At 35.2% G+C, this 17,834-nt stretch overlaps 1 long non-coding RNA gene across 1 annotated transcript; it reads left to right on the plus strand.

Moving 5' to 3' along the window:
- The first annotated feature begins 12,099 nt into the window (after positions 1-12,099).
- LOC147565151 (uncharacterized) lies at positions 12,100-14,160 on the plus strand. Its single transcript, XR_015237025.1, has 3 exons — positions 12,100-12,551; positions 12,750-12,973; positions 13,072-14,160. It is a non-coding gene; the product is annotated as an uncharacterized LOC147565151 (long non-coding RNA).
- Positions 14,161-17,834: the final 3,674 nt, after the last annotated feature.

Consider the following 17,834-nt stretch of genomic DNA (forward strand, 5'->3'; position numbering starts at 1 on the left):
CTGACAAAATCATCTTCCACCCATTAGAAAGAAGAGAGAAAGGAATTTTTATTTTATTTTTTAGGGTTGAAGGTCGCCGGCCAGAAAATATTGGCTAGCGATATCCGGCCACAAAAAAGTGTAGTCGTGAGAAAGAAGTGAGATGTAGGTCAAATGTGGCGAAGTGGATGGAAAATAAGGAGATAAGGAATAAGATGGCTTAAAATAGAGAGAGAAAGAGAGGTTAAAGAGGTCATTTTTATAAGAAGAGTAATTATGGCAATGAAGAGGTTAACCATTAAAGTTAACTCACAGAGTTAACAAAAAAATATCAATTTTGAATTTACGGAAAAAAAAAACCAAAAAGAAGCTGGTCACAAACTAGGGGGTCAAAAAAGAAATAACTCTGTCATTTAAGTATCATAAAACGTCAGGGTAATTTTCTGTAATTCTTTATTTTTTCAATCAACAAAGCTAAATTTCCATTTTGTCCAACTAACTAGAAGGCCTGCAAATTTAATGTGTTTTGTCGGTGTTCGATAGTTACTTCCCTTTCTACTTCTCCCTTTAATTTAATGTCTTCGGAGTTTATAGACTTAGTCAATCAAGATTGATTTAAGGGGCGTATCTATTGATTGACCCAAACATTTACTAAGTTGTCTCTTACCTCTTAATCTTCATCTTCATCTCCACTCACCTCAACTCCACAAATACTGGTTACCACAAATTTCGGCAACCGTTCTCATCTTTCACTTATATTCCCTTCGGCTGCAGCAGGCCAGTAGATCAAAACCCTAATTCAGGAAAGCCCAAATACTCAGTAATAGAAATACTACAAATCAAAACCCTAAAAAGATGCATGAAGGGTATTTTGGTCATTTGGAGTCAAAGACATTCTGGTAATTTGGTCAAGGTCAGTGCATGGGTAGAAAGTAGAGTCCGAGACGAGCCCGTAGGAAAAAACGGAAGTCAAATTGGAGTCCGGATGAGTGAAATATGCAAAGGCAAAGATGAAGTCAAATAATGTTGACTGGTGGGATCATGTCGGTTACCTTTCTAGTTGGTGGGACAAGACAAGATGATGTGGCCTGATTTTATGGCCTTAGCAGTTTAAATAGCTTACACCACGAGGCACCATAGCGACATCATTTATTCCCAGTTTTCACATTACGAAATTGATTAGGGGTTTTCACTTTTATCCCCTGAATTTACAGAAATGTCCCTCCTTTTTGTCCCACTATCAGCCTATAACAAATTGACAAGTGGTCATCTTTTCACCACAACTCCCACCAAAAATTTCAGATTTGTCCCCAAGTGTACCAGTTGATTCCTTACCCAATGCTTATCTATTTCTTGGAGATAAAGTAACCAAACTTTTCCATTTTTACCCTTTTCAACCTTATCATCTAAAATCCTAGCCACCAACAATATAAATAAACCTCTTCCTCACATTATTTGGTAGACTTCAACAACCCTCTCAAAAGGCTTCCTTCTCTAATTTCTAAGTCACTTCTCCTTCTATCTTCTAATCCTAAATCTATTTCTTCTACTACTTTCTCTAGCCAGCTTCATCTATTCTCTACAATTTCTTTCTACTCCTAATTTCTTCTTCTAAACTTCTAATTTCTCAATAACTTCTTCTCTAAAATCTCGTCTTCTTCTATCTCTCTTCTAAATTTCTCTTCTTTCATCTTCTAAAAAGCTATTATTTGGAGTTTTGGGTGATATTCTTGAAAATATTTGGAGCTAATATTAGACATCAACATGGAGGCACAAGGAGCTATGGATCTAAATCTCACTTGGTGATTTCTTTTCATTATCTTTTGTAATTCCATTTACTTTAGAATTTCAATGAATATTACTTTAGATATCATGAGTAGCTAATCTTGTATCTAGAGTTTTAGAGGAAACCCATACTTGGGCTTATTTTAAAATATGTTATTGATTAATGAATCCTTGTATTGAGCTTCAATGTCTATTAATTGTTATTTCATATAGATTTTATAATCTTGTCTTTGTTCATGCTTCATAGTGAGATATTTCATGCGTTTGTTAAGTTATTAGATGGGATATGTTTATCAGATGATGAATGATTATTAAGGAATATAACTTTTATGTGATAATAAATTAAAATATAAATGATTTTGATATGTGTTATTAAAAAATATCTTCCGGAATCTAAATAGTTTATTATGTTAGATTTTGAGTTATATATGAAAAAAGGAATTTGTTAATTGAATGCATGTTTTAGATAGTCCATTTATGTGGTGGAATCAAGAACCCTAGATTTCTTTCCCATCTTGATTTCATTCTTCTTTAGTCTTTTCTTGTTTTCTTTTAAAAATAGTTTTCACAAAATCAAACCAAAATTAATGAATGGAGTGTTAATTTAAGATTTAGATAAAATTACTTGTCCCTTGGGACGATTTTCTAATTTACAGACTTTACTATAACTAGATCCCTACACTTGGGGAATAGACCTATTTTAGGCCTATCAAGTTTTTGGCGCCGCTGCCGGGGATAGGTTTAATTTTATTTTCAATCTTGAATTGGTTTTTATTTTTATTTTTTTGTCTCTTTTGATTACTTTGACTTGCTTTTCTTTTCTTTGTGTAGATTTACAAAGGAGCTAAAGGGTGGGAGCATTAAGGAAGAGGACATCAAAGAAGACTTTTTTTAGATTTTAGTTATTTTAGAATTTTATTTTATTTTGGTGAGAGAGTGTTATAACTTCTTTTTTAAAAGACTTTATTGTTTTGACCCTAAATTGGAGGGCATTTAATTTTGTAACCGAAACTAAGAAGTCTCGGGTTCGCACACTTGCGGGAGGAGTGGTCCGGGTCGTCTACAAAGGTCGCCGCCCGTCTTGAACGGGAGGTAACTTCTAGATCACCCACGAATCTCCTGTAAGTGGGTACTTGTGATGTTTATGCTTCCCTAATTGATTCTCGAACTGCTAGTTTAATTATCATATTAGTAAGGGCATTAACCCATTACAAGAAAGGAGTCGGATTTCATCACCGGTCTCTTGCCCATCTAGGTAACAACATTGCGCGATCCCAAGCCTCACTTAAAATTAAAAAATCGATTTAGACATTGGCCAAGGGTAACGAGCTTATAGGACCTTCTTGACAAATCTCGAACTTAATTAGTATTTGGAGTTTTCCCGGGAAGAGGGAACGATCCAAGCGCACAATTCTTAATCGTTGTACTGTGACGGAGTAACTCCTTATAAGAATCATAGTTCAAGCTTTGGAAAGAAATATAAGCTGTCTAGATCAATTTTTAGGTGAAAAAGACTACCCAGTCGTCTAGATTGTGTCTAGGTTGCTTGGTGGAGTCAGCTTGCTTACTTCGTTGTTTTCCTTAGGATCTTCGTAGTTTCCTTACTCTTTTTGTTTTCAAAAAAAAATGTCTCATTGCTACCAAAAACTCTAGCAGATGATCCGTTGGAAGCATTATTGGCCCATTTTGGCTTCGATTTTGATGAGAAGAGCAGTATCAATGAGGTAAATCTTTTACTAGATTCAACCCCATTGCTGGATACTGCAAAGTGGGAAGCTAAAGCTAAACTCCTCATAATCTCAGAGCCAAATTTGGTGTCAACTTTAGAGACACCTCACCCATCAGAAGAGGACTATAGTCAGCCTAACCTAGAGGCGTCTCAATCCATGGGGAAACCAATAGGGTGGTCTATAACATACCAAAAGAGTATAAGTTCATCTACCCCTGAGAGTCCTCTAGATTTTTGTGCATATGGTCCATTGGGAATAGGTCTAGATGTTTTTGCAGTTCCACACCCTGTTTTTCATTCATACATAGACCCTTTTGATCAGGTCTATACTCTTTCGGGTGTAGTGACAAACTTAAGGATTGTAGCTTCATCTAAGTTTGGGGATAACCCGTTCAAATTCAAAGTCTCATGTAAACTGCCATATCATTCCATGGATGTGAGATTGAACCTTCCTGGATACATCATTTTTTGGGTTGACCCTCAAATCTTCCGATTACTATTGTATGGGGAGTCATCAACCCTTAATCCAGTAGGTTTACAATAACTTTTCTTTCCTTTTTCTTTTATCATCGTCTGGCTGAAGACGATAAATTTAGCGTTTCTTAGGAGGCAACCCATGCTTCTGATATAGGACAGTGGAGTTTGGTAATAACTTTCCTTTCATCTTTTTATTTTGGCATTGTCTTTACAACATTGAGGACAATGTTCGGTTTAAGTTTGGGGATAGGGAAGAACTTTTGCTAAGTCCTTAATTTCGAAAATTCAAGAGGGTTCAAAAATTTACAATTTTGGACCAAAAATGTGAGTCTAATAGTTGTTTTTGGCTTGTTAATAGTTATAGAGTCGAGTTGATCGTACTATCCGGTTGTTAAAGGTTTTTCATGAATGTCGAGTCTTGAGGTCGTCTGTATGCTAGCCATGTGAGTATTATGGAAGTAAAGGGTAGACGGTTCTGAGAGAACTAGATTAATCATTAGTGGAGACTTAAGCCTTGTGAGATTTCTGAGCCTTTCTATTACCTTTGAGTATACTCTTCTGTGCTGACTCTGAGTAGAGTGAAGAGCTACTCAACCTCGCAACTTTGTTAAAAGAGCTCATTTGATCTCGTGTGCTCAATTTCCATAGCCACTAGGAGTGACATCAGGATAGCGAATAAACCTTACTCTTGTAGTCCATGAAGCCCAATAATAGTGTCAACTTTAGGAAGACGGATACTCCACCATGCATTCATCATATGACTCCCGAGAATGAAGGCATGAAAAGTAAAGAAAGAAGAATGTGAAAGCAAAGTGCGAAAAATGAAAAAGTTGATTGTTGAGAATACAAGTGTTGGTATTGCATTGTTTGTATTGTTTGTAGTTGTGTTGAAGAAAAAAAATGAAAAAAAAAAATCTCTGAAAAACAAAAAGTGTGTGTAAAAGTTCATGTGAACATTAGTTTGTTATGTAAAATAAGTGTTCGAAGCAAAAAAGCTAAGTATGGAAGTTGCTTGAAGTTCTCTAGCATTGAAGGCGTCGACATTATCGGGATCTCATCATCATCCATCTCATCACTTGTATCCGTTGACCTTTAGGAAGCATTATTAGATGGTAGAGTGGGTGAGAAGGGTAAGTGAGCTTCCCCATTCCATTTAGTGGTTATATTCCTTTTCGAATATCGTTTGTTCTAAAATATTGTCCTCACCCTTTTTATGTGTTGAGTTCAAGTTTAGTGATCACACTCACACATACGAGCGAACCATTCTTGAGTGATTTCATCTTTTAGAGCGTACGTCTGTGAGGCCAAAGTCGAGGCTAAATGTATTAAGATAGGGATCAAAGCTCTGTTTGTTCGGAACTGAAGTGATTCTCATTGTGGCTAGTCGCGTACACTTCAAGTCTAGATTATTAGTGAAGAGATTTTTAACGTCTGTATAGTGTTGTTAACTTTGACTGATTCCTATTAGTTTGCTAAAATTTTCTAGGAGATAAACATTTTTGGTTTGTCTTAGTTGACTTTGAGTGTTTTTGGACCCTATTGTATTTTTGAAATGTTTTCTAATTTTGTGAGTACATTATCTGGAAACCCTCACGAGACAAAAGTCGTCCACTAGAACAACCTAAGGGTTTAACGGCTTGTTGCATATGCTAAATGCAATCGGGATTCCTTCGAAAGTGAGTTAGGTTTTTGTTTTGTTTTGTTTTGCTCGGAGACTAGCAAAATCTAAGTTTGGGGATGTTTGATGGGTCATGAAAATGTCGCATCCAAGTCGTTTAATTTAGTCGAGTTAGTTTGTTTCGAGTCTTTATTGTAATAAAATGGTTGGTTTTCTTGATTAGATGTCTTTTGCAGAGTTAGGTGTGAAAACGGTTAAAAATGAGAAAAAGATGCATGAAGGGTATTTTGGTCATTTGGAGTCAAGGGCTGATGGGTCATGAAAATGTCCCATCTGAGTCGTTTAGTTTAGTCGAGGTAGTTCGTTTCGAGTCTTTATTGTAATAAAATGGTTGGTTTTCTTGATTAGGTGTCTTTTGCAGAGTTAGGTGTGAAAAACGGTTAAAAACGAGGAAAAGATGCATGAAGGGTATTTTGGTCATTTGGAATCAAAGACATTCTGGAAATTTAGCCAAGGTCAGTGCGTGGTTGAAAAGTAGAGGTCGAGACGAGTCCGTAGGAGAAAACGGAAGTCAATTCGGAGTCCGGATGAGTGAAAAATGCAAAGTCAAAGTCAGGTCAACATTTGGTCAGCTTTCGGTACAATGTCGGGCACTATTCTGGCCAGCGGTATACCTTTGGACACGTGTTGAGACCCGGAGGCCGTTACATCCAGTTTCCGTATTCCCGCTGAGCAGCGAAATAGGACCCTTAGAGCATGATCCCGTACATCCCGTTGCAACTTAGTCCGGTGGTCCCGATCCAACGTTTTAATCTCAGCCTCTCGCTTCCGCGTTTTCAAGATTTGACGGCTTCGGATGGTCTGCTCGTTTGTTCTGATCCCGTGTCACTCGTAGCAACAGAACTACCGTGCTCCCAAGCACGTGTCTCCCTCTAAACACTCCAGATCCGCGTGCTCTAGCATCCGACGGCTGCTGTCCCTCCCGCAACTTAACTCCATGAAACCGGGTACACGTTAACATCAGGATTTCAACCCTTAACCCATCCGCCGACCAATTTAGGGTTTCTTATATTTTAAGCCCCTAGAATTCCCAAAGTAACCCTCTCTTTTTCACTTTTTACCACTTTAACCCAACAAAAACCCTAACCCTATATAATAACTCTTGATCCTCCATTAAAGCTAGACTTGCAAACCCTCTCAATATCCCTCTTCTCTATTCCCATACCTCTTCTTACCTAATCCCTCTTCTCTATTCCCATACCTTCTCTTTCTCTACTTTTCTTTTTCTAACCCTAAAATCATCCTTTCAATCCCCTCTTACCTATTTCTTTCTCCAACCTATTTTCTCTACCAAATCCATCTTTTCCATTCTTTTTCCATCTTTCTCTACTACTACTACTTCCTCTCTACCACACTATTATTCTTCCATTAATAGTCATCTCCTTCTTTCTTCCATATTCTTCTATCATCTTTATCCCCTTTCATCTCTTCTTTCTAACTTCTTTCTACATCTAATTTCTAATTTCTTCATTCTCTTTCTTTTTCTTATTTGGGTGCAATAAAATAGCTATTACTTGGATTTCTTTGAGTAAAATTCTTGAGCACAAATGGAGCAAATCTTGGACAAATTGGAGATACATGGGATATGGAATTTGAACATTCTTGGTGATTTCTTTCCATTAATTTCTTAGTATTTTCATTTATTTTACAATGTCAATGAATGTTACTCTAAATTCCATGTATAGTTAACTTAGCAATCTAAGGTTGTGAATGAAACCCATTTTGGATCTTTATAATACTTGTTCTTGATTAATTAAATCCTTTGATGTGCTTTAATGTCTATTGATTGTTTATCTATATGGATTGGATTTTCTTTCCATTACTCATGCCTCATAATTAGATATTTCATACTTTCGTTAAGTTGTTAGATGGAGTATGCTTTTTAGATGATGAATAATAGTTTAGCAATCTGAATCTCTATAAGGTAGACAATTAGAATTAGTAATTATAAAATTGTTTTATCTAGAACATCATCCAGAATCCAAATAGTTCATTATATTGGATCCCGAGTAAATACAAAAGAGATTTAAGTAATTAAGTGTTTGTTTTATAAAGTGAAATTGTGCGGTGGATTTCATAATCTTAGATATCTTCTCACCTCTCTTAGATAGTCTAGTTTTATTTATTTTCTTATTTTTTGCAAATCAATTATCAAATCAATGAAGTGGGGTGTGTGTGTGTGTTTTCTAAGTTAGTTATTGACATTTTGATTATTGGGCTAAACTCGCCGTCAATATCCGAAGTGCCTACCTATCCCTTGGGACGATTCATGAATTTACTAAAATACTATAACTTGACCCCGTATACTTGCGGGAATAGACCTATTTTAGGCCTATCAAGAGCATTCTAGTAATTTGGTCAAGGTCAGTGCGTGGGTAGAAAGTATAGTCCGAGACGAGCCCGTAAGAAAAAACGGAAGTCAAATCGGAGTCCGGATGAGTGAAATATGCAACGGCAAAGATGAAGTCAAATATTGTTGACTGGTGGGATCATGTCGGTTACCTTTCTGGCTGGTGGGACAAGACAAGATGATGTGGCCTGATTTTATGGCCTAAGCAGTTTAAATAGCTTACACCGCGAAGCACCATAGCTACATCATTTATTCCCAGCCACCACATCACGAAATTGACTAGGGGTATGTCCGTCATCTGAATTCTCTAGTTTTGTCTTCCATTTTGGTTCTTCACTCTCTCTCTCTCAAGTATCTTCCGATTGTCATTATCCTTTTATTCTTGCTTAACAGAGCAAAAGTAAAGAAGAACTAGAGAGAGAAACCTTCACTAACATACACATACATGCATACCCAAGATCCAATCTTGCTTTATTTCTTGCTTCATTTATACCCTTTCTAAAGATCTTTTCCCTACTTATACCAAATACCCAATCAAAAGAAAGTTATCTTATTTATGATTCAAAGGATTTTGTTTGGTTAAATCAAACTATGGGTCAATATAATCTTTCTTAAGTCTTTGGCAGGGAAGAAAATTTTGAATCAATGGTTTAACTTCTCTGGTTTTGTTGATTGACCAATTCAAACAAGATGAAAAAGAAGATTAAAATGAAGATGAAGATAGAGATGGGTTACTGTGTGTGGTTTGTTTGTGTGAGTTAAGATATGGGGCAATGGGTGGTTGCATTGACGGCGGTTCCCCTGTGGTGGTGGTTCTTCGGTGATGGGGGCGGTTCTCCGACGATGAAGACGGTTTTCCGGTGATGAAAACGGTTTTTCTGGTGACGACGACGACTTTCCGGTGAAGACTACGGTGGTTATTTTAGTATTAGTATTACCTTTTTGTCGACCTTTAGGGTTTTTTCATTCGCGACCTTTAGGGTCTTCTCATTCCCGACTTTTAGGGTCTTCTCATTCTCGACCTTTAGAGTCATTTTATTGAGTCTGTGTCTAGTCCCATTTCTTTCTCTTCATGCGGCACTTTGCATTTAAAGGTATGTAATTCTCATGATGTTTTCAAAGGAGAGAAACAAGAATGATGTATCATCCATGTAAACAATGTGATTTTGTCACTTATTAATAGAAATGGTTCCCTTGGCTTCAAAAAAAAAAAATTGACTAGGGGTTTTCACTTTAGCCCCTGAATTTACAGAAATGTCCCTCTTTTTTGTCCCACTCAATTTTCAGGCTATAACAAATTGACAAGTGGCCATCTTTTCACCACAACTCCCACCAAAAATTCCAGATTTGCCCCCAATTGTACTAGTTGATTCCTTACTCAATGCTTATCTATTTCTTGGGGATAAAGTAACCAAACCTTTTCATTTTTACCCTTTTCAACCTTATCATCTAAAACCCTAGCCACCACCAATATAAATAAACCTCTTCCTCACATTATTTGGTAGACTTCAATAACCCTCTCAAAAGGCTTCCGTCTCTAATTTCTAAGCCACTTTTCCTTCTATCTTCTAACCCTAAATCCATTTCTTCTACTACTTTCTCTAGCCACCTTCATTTATTCTCTACAATTTCTTTCTACTCCTAATTTCTTCTTCTAAACTTCTAATTTCTCCATAGCTTCTTCTCTAAAATCTCTTCTTCTTCTATCTCTCTTCTAAATTTCTCTTATTTCATCTTCTAAAAAGATATTATTTGGAGTTTTGGGTGATATTCTTGAAAATATTTGGAGTTAATATTAGACATCAACATGGAGGCACAAGGAGCTATGGATCTAAATCTCATTTGGTGATTTCTTTTCATTATCTTTTGTAATTCCATTTACTTTAGAATTTCAATGAATATTACTTTATATTTCATGAGTAGCTAATCTTGTATCTAAAGTTTTAGAGGAAACCCATACTTGGGCTTATTTTGAAATATGTTATTGATTAATGAATCCTTGTATTGAGCTTCAATGTCTATTAATTGTTATTTCATATAGATTTTATAATCTTGTCTTTGTTCATGCTTCATAGTGAGATATTTCATGCTTTTGTTAAGTTATTAAATGGAATATGCTTATTAGATGATGAATGATTATTAAGGAATATAACTTTTATGTGATAATCAATTAAAATATAAATGATTTTGAAATGTGTTATTAAAGAATATCTTCCGGAATCTAAATGGTTTATTATGTTAGATTTTGAGTTATATATGAAAAAAGGAATTTGTTTATTGAATGCATGTTTTAGATAGTCCATTTATGTGGTGGAATCAAGAACCCTAGATTTCTTTCCCATCTTGATTTCATTCTTCTTTAGTCTTTTCTTGTTTTCTTTTAAAAATAGTTTTCACAAAATCAAACCAAAATTAATGAATGGAGTGTTAATTTAAGATTTAGATAAAATTACTTGTTCCTTGGAACGATTTCCCGATTTACAAACTTTACTATAACTTGATCCCTACACTTAGGGAATAGACCTATTTTAGGCCTATCACACCTCACACAGGTATGGTATTTAGTTCTTGGTGAAGGCTCCACAAGCCCCCCAAAAGGACTCGGTAGTTACTAAGCTTGGGTGTACACCTTTAGCCCAATCTCTACACACTCTTGCGAGCAATGTAGGACTATTACAGTACCCCACCCTCAGCGAAGAGTCTTCTTCGGCTGTGATACCACTTTTGAAACGCCCCAAGCCTTAGTAGTTGTCGATATTAATTGTCTCCGCTTTAATGTAACGCCCCAAGCCTTAGCAGTTGCCGATATTGGTCCGCTTTAACCACCTCACACAGGTATGGGGTTTTGTTTTTGGCGAAGGCTCCACGAGCCCCCCAAAAGGTCTCGATACTTACTAAGCTTGAGCGTACACCTATAGCCCAGTCTCTGGACACTCTTGCGAGCAATGTGGGACTATTACAACCCCCACCCTCAGCGAAGAGCCGTCATCGGCTCTGATATCACTTTGTAACGCCCCAAGCCTTAGCAATTGTCGATATTTCCTCGCTTTAACCACCTCGCATAGGTATGGAGTTTTGTTCTTGACGAAAATTCCACGAGTTAATAACAGAGAGGTCCTGGCTGACAATACATCCACATACAAACTTTCTTCTTCTCTCTCCTTTTCTCCTTCCATGTCCACGGAAGCAAGGGGTGCCTTCCGAAAGAAACCAAAGGAATATCAAGTCAGTGGAATTGAACTAAGCAAACATAATAAGCAAAGCAAACCCCGACAAATGGCCACAAACTCACCTCTGTCAAGCAAGAGACGAACACGACCGGGAGTTAGAAGTCCCTGCTTCATAGGGAAACCTTGCTTGTCCCAACCTCCTTTGATTTTGAAAACGTAGAAGTTTCACTCCTGTGAGGAAAATACAATATTAGGTAGAAGTTCACTATGAGAACTGGTAGATGAATAACATTTTGTGACTGATAATTACCTCGCTTATGGCTTCCCCAGGGACCTCTTGTGAGATCCTCTTGTCGAAAAATGCACGCCTATATTGTTCAAAAATAACATAACAAAATGAGTGTGAACTGTGAAGTAAATGAAAAATCCCTGGATCCAAAGAATTCCACCTCATTCGAAGTAAGTGACTAGTTTTCGGTATATCAATCTTATGTTTCACTTTTCATCGATAAATCTATCAACCCAACCTTCACAACATACTAAATACGGTAGAATTTATTCAAATGGTAGCATTCTGAATGCTAAGTGCAATACACGAATCGCGAGTTACAATGAAAGATACTTCATACACAACTCTTGTTGTAGCCAATGGGCCATGAGCCATGGGTTAACCACGAATCAAACAATCCACACCATTTAATCAACTAAACTTAATGGTGCTAATTACATGATAATTATCTATATAACAAAACAGAGTGGGTTTTGATGATTAGGACAAAATAAATGCACCATTGTGCTTACTTGGACAACCATGTGGACATCTTACTAGGATGAAGTAAATGAGGAGGATGCTTATTAGGACAAAATAAATGACTTTGAATGCTTATTAGGACAACTAATCATGTTTTCATCTCTACCCTTGGAGCCCCTCATCTTCCCCTCACAAAATAAACGGAATTCTAATGGTTTTTAAACCTTCTCATCTCCCACTTCATGGTCGCTTCAATGATCTCATTTGTTTTCGAACCCTCCATTTTCCTTTCCCTCCCATAATTTCACTTTCTTTTGTTAAGTAATGCAGACCTTCCCTTTCTTCTGTTTCTATGATCAGGTTATTTTAGATTTTAACATCCTGTTCATTAGTCCTATTTTTCAAGTCAGATCTATATTTTTTTTGGAAGGATTAATAGTTTGGAATTCTGAGTTGTTCCTTTCTCCTGAAAAGTAACAACGAATACTTCATTTTAATATCAAAAGTAGAAGACAGGAGAAAGGATTAACAGTATTTGATTGATTGATTGAGTGCAAAATTGTGTTTATTATTCTTGGGAATGAACTATTATTGGTACAGTTGTTTGCTCCATGTAACCAACCTTTTTTTAGGTAAATTATGAAATATTACTTTCTTGGCAATGTTCTCTTTCTTTTCTTCTCAATGTTGCCTATAATATGTTCAATGAAATGTTTAAGAAAGATGTTAAGTTTGTTCAAGAGTCAAATGGTGTAGACGTATTACCTTGAATAAATAGTTTCTATGGCATAGATTAACTGTTCTTCAATTGTGTCAAATAGCTTGTTCAGGAATAAGTATATGTTGAAGGATGATGGTGAATAATATGATCATTCTTACTACAATAGTGTAATTTGCCACAAACTCTTAAAAAAACTTTACAGCCATGAAATGTGTTTTTCTTCATATCCTAAATGATACAATTTCTCTTTTATCTCTATTTCTCTCACTTTTTCTTTTAACAAACCTCAAAACCGGAAGATGGGTGTGGTGCTTCCAAGAAGATTTTATGCAGGTTGTACAACAAACTATTGTTCATTAGAAGTTTCATGTTATTTTAGTTTTATCAATATCAAATACTAATATATATTACTTTCTATGATTATGAATTAGATTTTCCTCAAAAATCGCCAGATTGCAACAAAACAACTTAATTCAAGACCCTAGAGATATGTTATGTTGGTTGTCACTTTCTTGCTAGAGATTTGGGTTATGGCTCGATGAATGTATGGGTTTTGCTTCTGATATTTGGAATTTGGGTTGCACTATTATTGAGATGGAAACTTGTAAGTCTCCATGGAGAGATGACATATCGAACGCTATGAAGTACCCCAATTTTTGACAAAATATTCGAAAGACGGGCTAGATTTCTTGAGTAAGTTCATTTAAAGGGATCCTGAAATGAGATGGACAAGCGAAGAATTACTTGACCATCTGTTTGTTTCTAAGAATTAGCATCGAGAAATTTGAGAGACAAAAATTGACACTTATTCACCAGTAAGTATCATAGAAAGTTTATACTTGTTTGAATCTGATTCATCTGATACTGATGAAGAAGCAAAAATGATTAGAGAAAACAAATTTTCATTGTTAAAAAGACAAGTAAAAAAAGAGAGTGTCTAGAACACAATCATGTATGAATAGAGTTCCTCAGAAGGTTAGATAATTGTAAGAAGCAAGTTGATAGTTCCAACTACAAATACGATTTTAGGAGAAAGTAAACTGACAAAACATGAATGTTTTGAATGTAAATTGTGAAATTGGGTATGAAGAAAGAAATAATCTATTTTTATGTTTTCTTTTTTCTTTCCAAAAAATAAATAGTTGTGTTAACCAAGGAGATTGAACATCAGAGGAAGCGGAGATGATGATTGGGGTTTGTCAGGCAAGAACCGAGAGGTTCGTAGTGTGACAGGCTAGGTACGTCACACCTCTAAAGTTTCAATTTCGTCAGTGATTGAAAAGATGAGTTTGTTTATACTCAAACCTATTTCAATGAAAATTTAAGTTTATATGTACTCATTTTCTGTTTGGTTGGTTGGGATAAAATCTCAATTCATATTGGAATATCGTAATGCAAGTAATCCATGTTGGAATTGATGGATGTGGTTTTGATGATTTTATTTGGAAGGGGCGAAATGTTGTATTGGAACAAACTTGGGGCGTCGACTTTTTTTGTCTTTTAATATATTGTTTTTATAATTCAAAACTTCACTCTTTTTTTGTCTTAAATTCTTTTATATTCCATTAGTTAATTATATTTAAGGTACACGCTTTTGTTTCTCGAGACTTTCTGATGGTTACAATATCTATTTCGAAGCTTTTAAGATCATGTCCACGGAAAGAAAGACCGCTTATTCTTAAGTTCAGTTTCGAACCTATCTTTTGGTGTGACAAAGAGTTGGGAATGGTTAGAGGATTTCATAGAAAAAATACGTGACATAGACCAAAGCACTTCACAAAATTATAAGTAATTTTCTTCTTCTATGATTTTATGATGCAGTGCTTCACGAAATCGCCCGTGCCGGAGGCACGGGTCATGCCTAGTATATAACAAAAGAGAGTGGTTTTGTGCTGACTAGGACAAAATAAATGCAAGCTGACTGGACAAAATTAATGCATCATATTTAAATCCCAACCGTTGAGTGTTAACCTTTGAATCTAGACCCTTAGACCCCTCTTCAATGAGTTAAACCTTGCATTAAATCGCAGTTGTTTTACTTCCCAACTCTTCCACTTTTTACGTCCTTTCACATTCTCCCTCGATTTTAATTTTGTTATGCATGCAAATGGTTGAGTACGAGAAACTTTGGAGGAAGGTCATCACTGGTGTATTGCTAATGAAATCTCTCATTAAATCATTATATAGTGGTCTATTACTTATGGTGTTTTTCCCCATCTCATCATTAATTTTATTAATTTCTCCTTCAATTTTCATGTATGGGCCTGCTTAGGAAACTCTTTCTCTCCTCATTTACTCGAAATTATTATTCGGTTACCAATTATATGAATTTAGACTCTTTTCGTCTTCTTCCATTAACCTTTATAAATGTATTCTACTTACTAGAATGAGGGATTAAATGTATTATATGAATCTATCTTCCTGTATAAATATCAAATTTCTCTTTGTTACCATAATTTCACTATTTCCCCCCTTTATTCTTTACATCTTATGATCTTGTTAACAAAAAATAATTTTGTCATGTTATTTTCTATGTAAATGAGGGATTAAATTTCGGTGGCAAAAAGAGATTCAAAGATCTCAGTATCAATATTTATTTTACCCGAATCCAGCTTTTGATGAAGAAGATGATAATGCTTACTCTATTCATCACAATATTCAATTCGATTTTAGGCAGCTTATTAATTTTATTAACTATTAGAGTAGCAATAATTTTGGATGATGTTAGTTTTACTCTTTCTCAGCCTTTAACTTGCTTTTTGGTTTTTAGAGTACAAAGGTAGAGATATTCATCACATGAGGGTGATGTTTTTCTTATGGTACAAAGGTAGATATTCTCTAATTTATTGAAGTAAGTTGGTGAAATAATATATCATTTTTTTTTGTCTTTTGTTTTATTTTACCCTTTGCATTCCCAAAACAAATTAAGCTAATTATATAAACAAATAATGTAGTATTAGTACAAGTTTTGGAGTTTTGAGCAAGTTCCATCCAAAGAAAATAATTTAATTTGCAGTTTAACGAAAATAAATATACAAAGGTACTTCATATTGTATAGGGATTCAACCGGTTAAGAATGACAAAGTAAATAATTTATTTTTCTTTATTTGTTTTCTTCACTTTGATCAACTAAAATTAAATGGTGAGGATACAAGTGAATGGCAATTCTATATAAGAATTAAGCTACATTGCATAAAAAATAATTGGAGTATATGAATAAGGAAAGCTAAAAAGAATTACATGTTCAAAAATGTGGGTTAAATAATCATTTTTCCTGGAAAAGTAATTGCACCTTCGGCAACTTCACTTCAAACATTTATGTCACTACTTTGTATTTTTTGACGTTCATTTGTAAAGTTTTCCACCATGCTAACATGTGTAAACCATAAAGAAAGAATGAAACATCAATTAAATGAAGAAAATTTTCCTATCCTTATGTTCTACTTTACCTTTCATTCGTAGGTCTAGAATTAACATTTTCTTCAATTTTTGGTAAAAAAAAGGTGAATATAATACTTAAAATGTATTAAGAAATATAATGTAAGTGTAATTACTGTTAGTTCTTTCGGTCGACTTGTTTGATTGATAAACAATACATTGTATGGTAACATCGAAGTTGCCAAACAATCTTGTAGTTTCACGCACTATGTTTCGGAGCTATCACAACTAAGGGTGTTATTAAATATCATTATGTCAGTGATATTTATACTCTACAATCCAAATCCAAATATACAGGTTGCAAGTCTTTATGGGCTTCCTCCCACACCGGCTACCTCTATACATTGTAAACCAAATTTAAATTATATTAAACAAAAATCCTTACCTTTTTTATATATTTAGTCATGCTAAATCGTTTAATAAATGTTCTCAGATAAATTTATGAAAATTGCAGCTCAGAAAATTTGCAAGTATGACATTTGTTCTACAATTATTATTGTTCTTTGAGGTCATTTTTTTCCTTTTTATTTTATTCCAACCTCTTATTTTATTCATCATAATCTGGTGTTTTTACAATGTTTTACACAGGCAAAATAATTCTTATAGATAACCTCCTCCTGCAGCTGAATGATCAAAACTATGGGTCATGGCGTTTCTCAATCTCGTAATACTATTATTTTGTATTTTTTTGTTCTCTCAATGGTTTGAAATCAGGTCAAATTGTTTGTCACATAAAGTGGTATAAATATGGTCGCCACATACAAATAATAGTAACTGACATGGTAAAATGTAGTAACTTATTCAATACTTTTACGATCTTATGACCCATACGAATTTATTCGTGCCGAAGGCACGGGTCATACCTAGTAATTTACATATTGGCTAATTAGACTACACAGGTTGTAATACTACAAAAATGGGAGTACAGATTTTGTTTTACTTGAGGTATGATTGGAACGAAGAAAACTAGTCTCCTCTAATTTCAATGTTAAGCATTTCTAAGGTTTCTTTAAATCCATAACAAAAACACGATTATGAAAAAGAAAACAAACAGATATAGGGTATCATATGCTAGTAACAAGATCCTAATTCAACATTAGAATCATATAAAATAGACCTAATTTGAAAACAACAGACAAATGAACTCACAGTTTCTGATCATCGTCAATTTGAAGCTTCTTTTGGCATCCGGTTGTCGGATTCGCAATGTTAAACTGTAAATAATATTAACAGGAGAGAATTAGAACTGATCAAACTAAAATAGAATACCAAATTAAAATTCAAGCTAGAGTTTTCTTCCTTAGCAACCTTCAGGATGGTTCGCCTTAACCACTTGCGAATAGGGGAAAGCAGAGAGAGAGAGAGAGTTTCAACTTTCAAGCTCTTAGGGTTTTCGGCAACTTCGCGGATGTTTTAAAGGGCGACACCAGTCGGCACTCGAGTAGTGGAATATAAAATTCAAAAAGTTTACTCATCCTGCCCCCTTGGGCTCCCACTTGAACCGCATGTGAGAGGAATAAACTTTCCGTCTCCTCTCACATTTTAAGTCATATGGAGATAGAAACACTTGTTTTTCTCACATGCAGTTCAAGTGACAGTCCCGGGAAGCGGGTTGTGTAGCCTTAGGCCATTGACAGTTGACTAGTGCTTTAAGTGCCCCTAAATTTGACTATTCGCAGTCGTGGGCCCATTGACAGTTGACCTGGGACTATGGGCCCATTTAGCTTTACTAAAGTTTTGGGTGGTCTTGACCTCT

Source organism: Eschscholzia californica, unplaced genomic scaffold (genome assembly GCF_041429995.1).
Source record: "Eschscholzia californica isolate CP2 unplaced genomic scaffold, dmEscCali1.0.p SCAF_1, whole genome shotgun sequence".
Classification (NCBI taxonomy): Eukaryota; Viridiplantae; Streptophyta; class Magnoliopsida; order Ranunculales; family Papaveraceae; genus Eschscholzia; species Eschscholzia californica.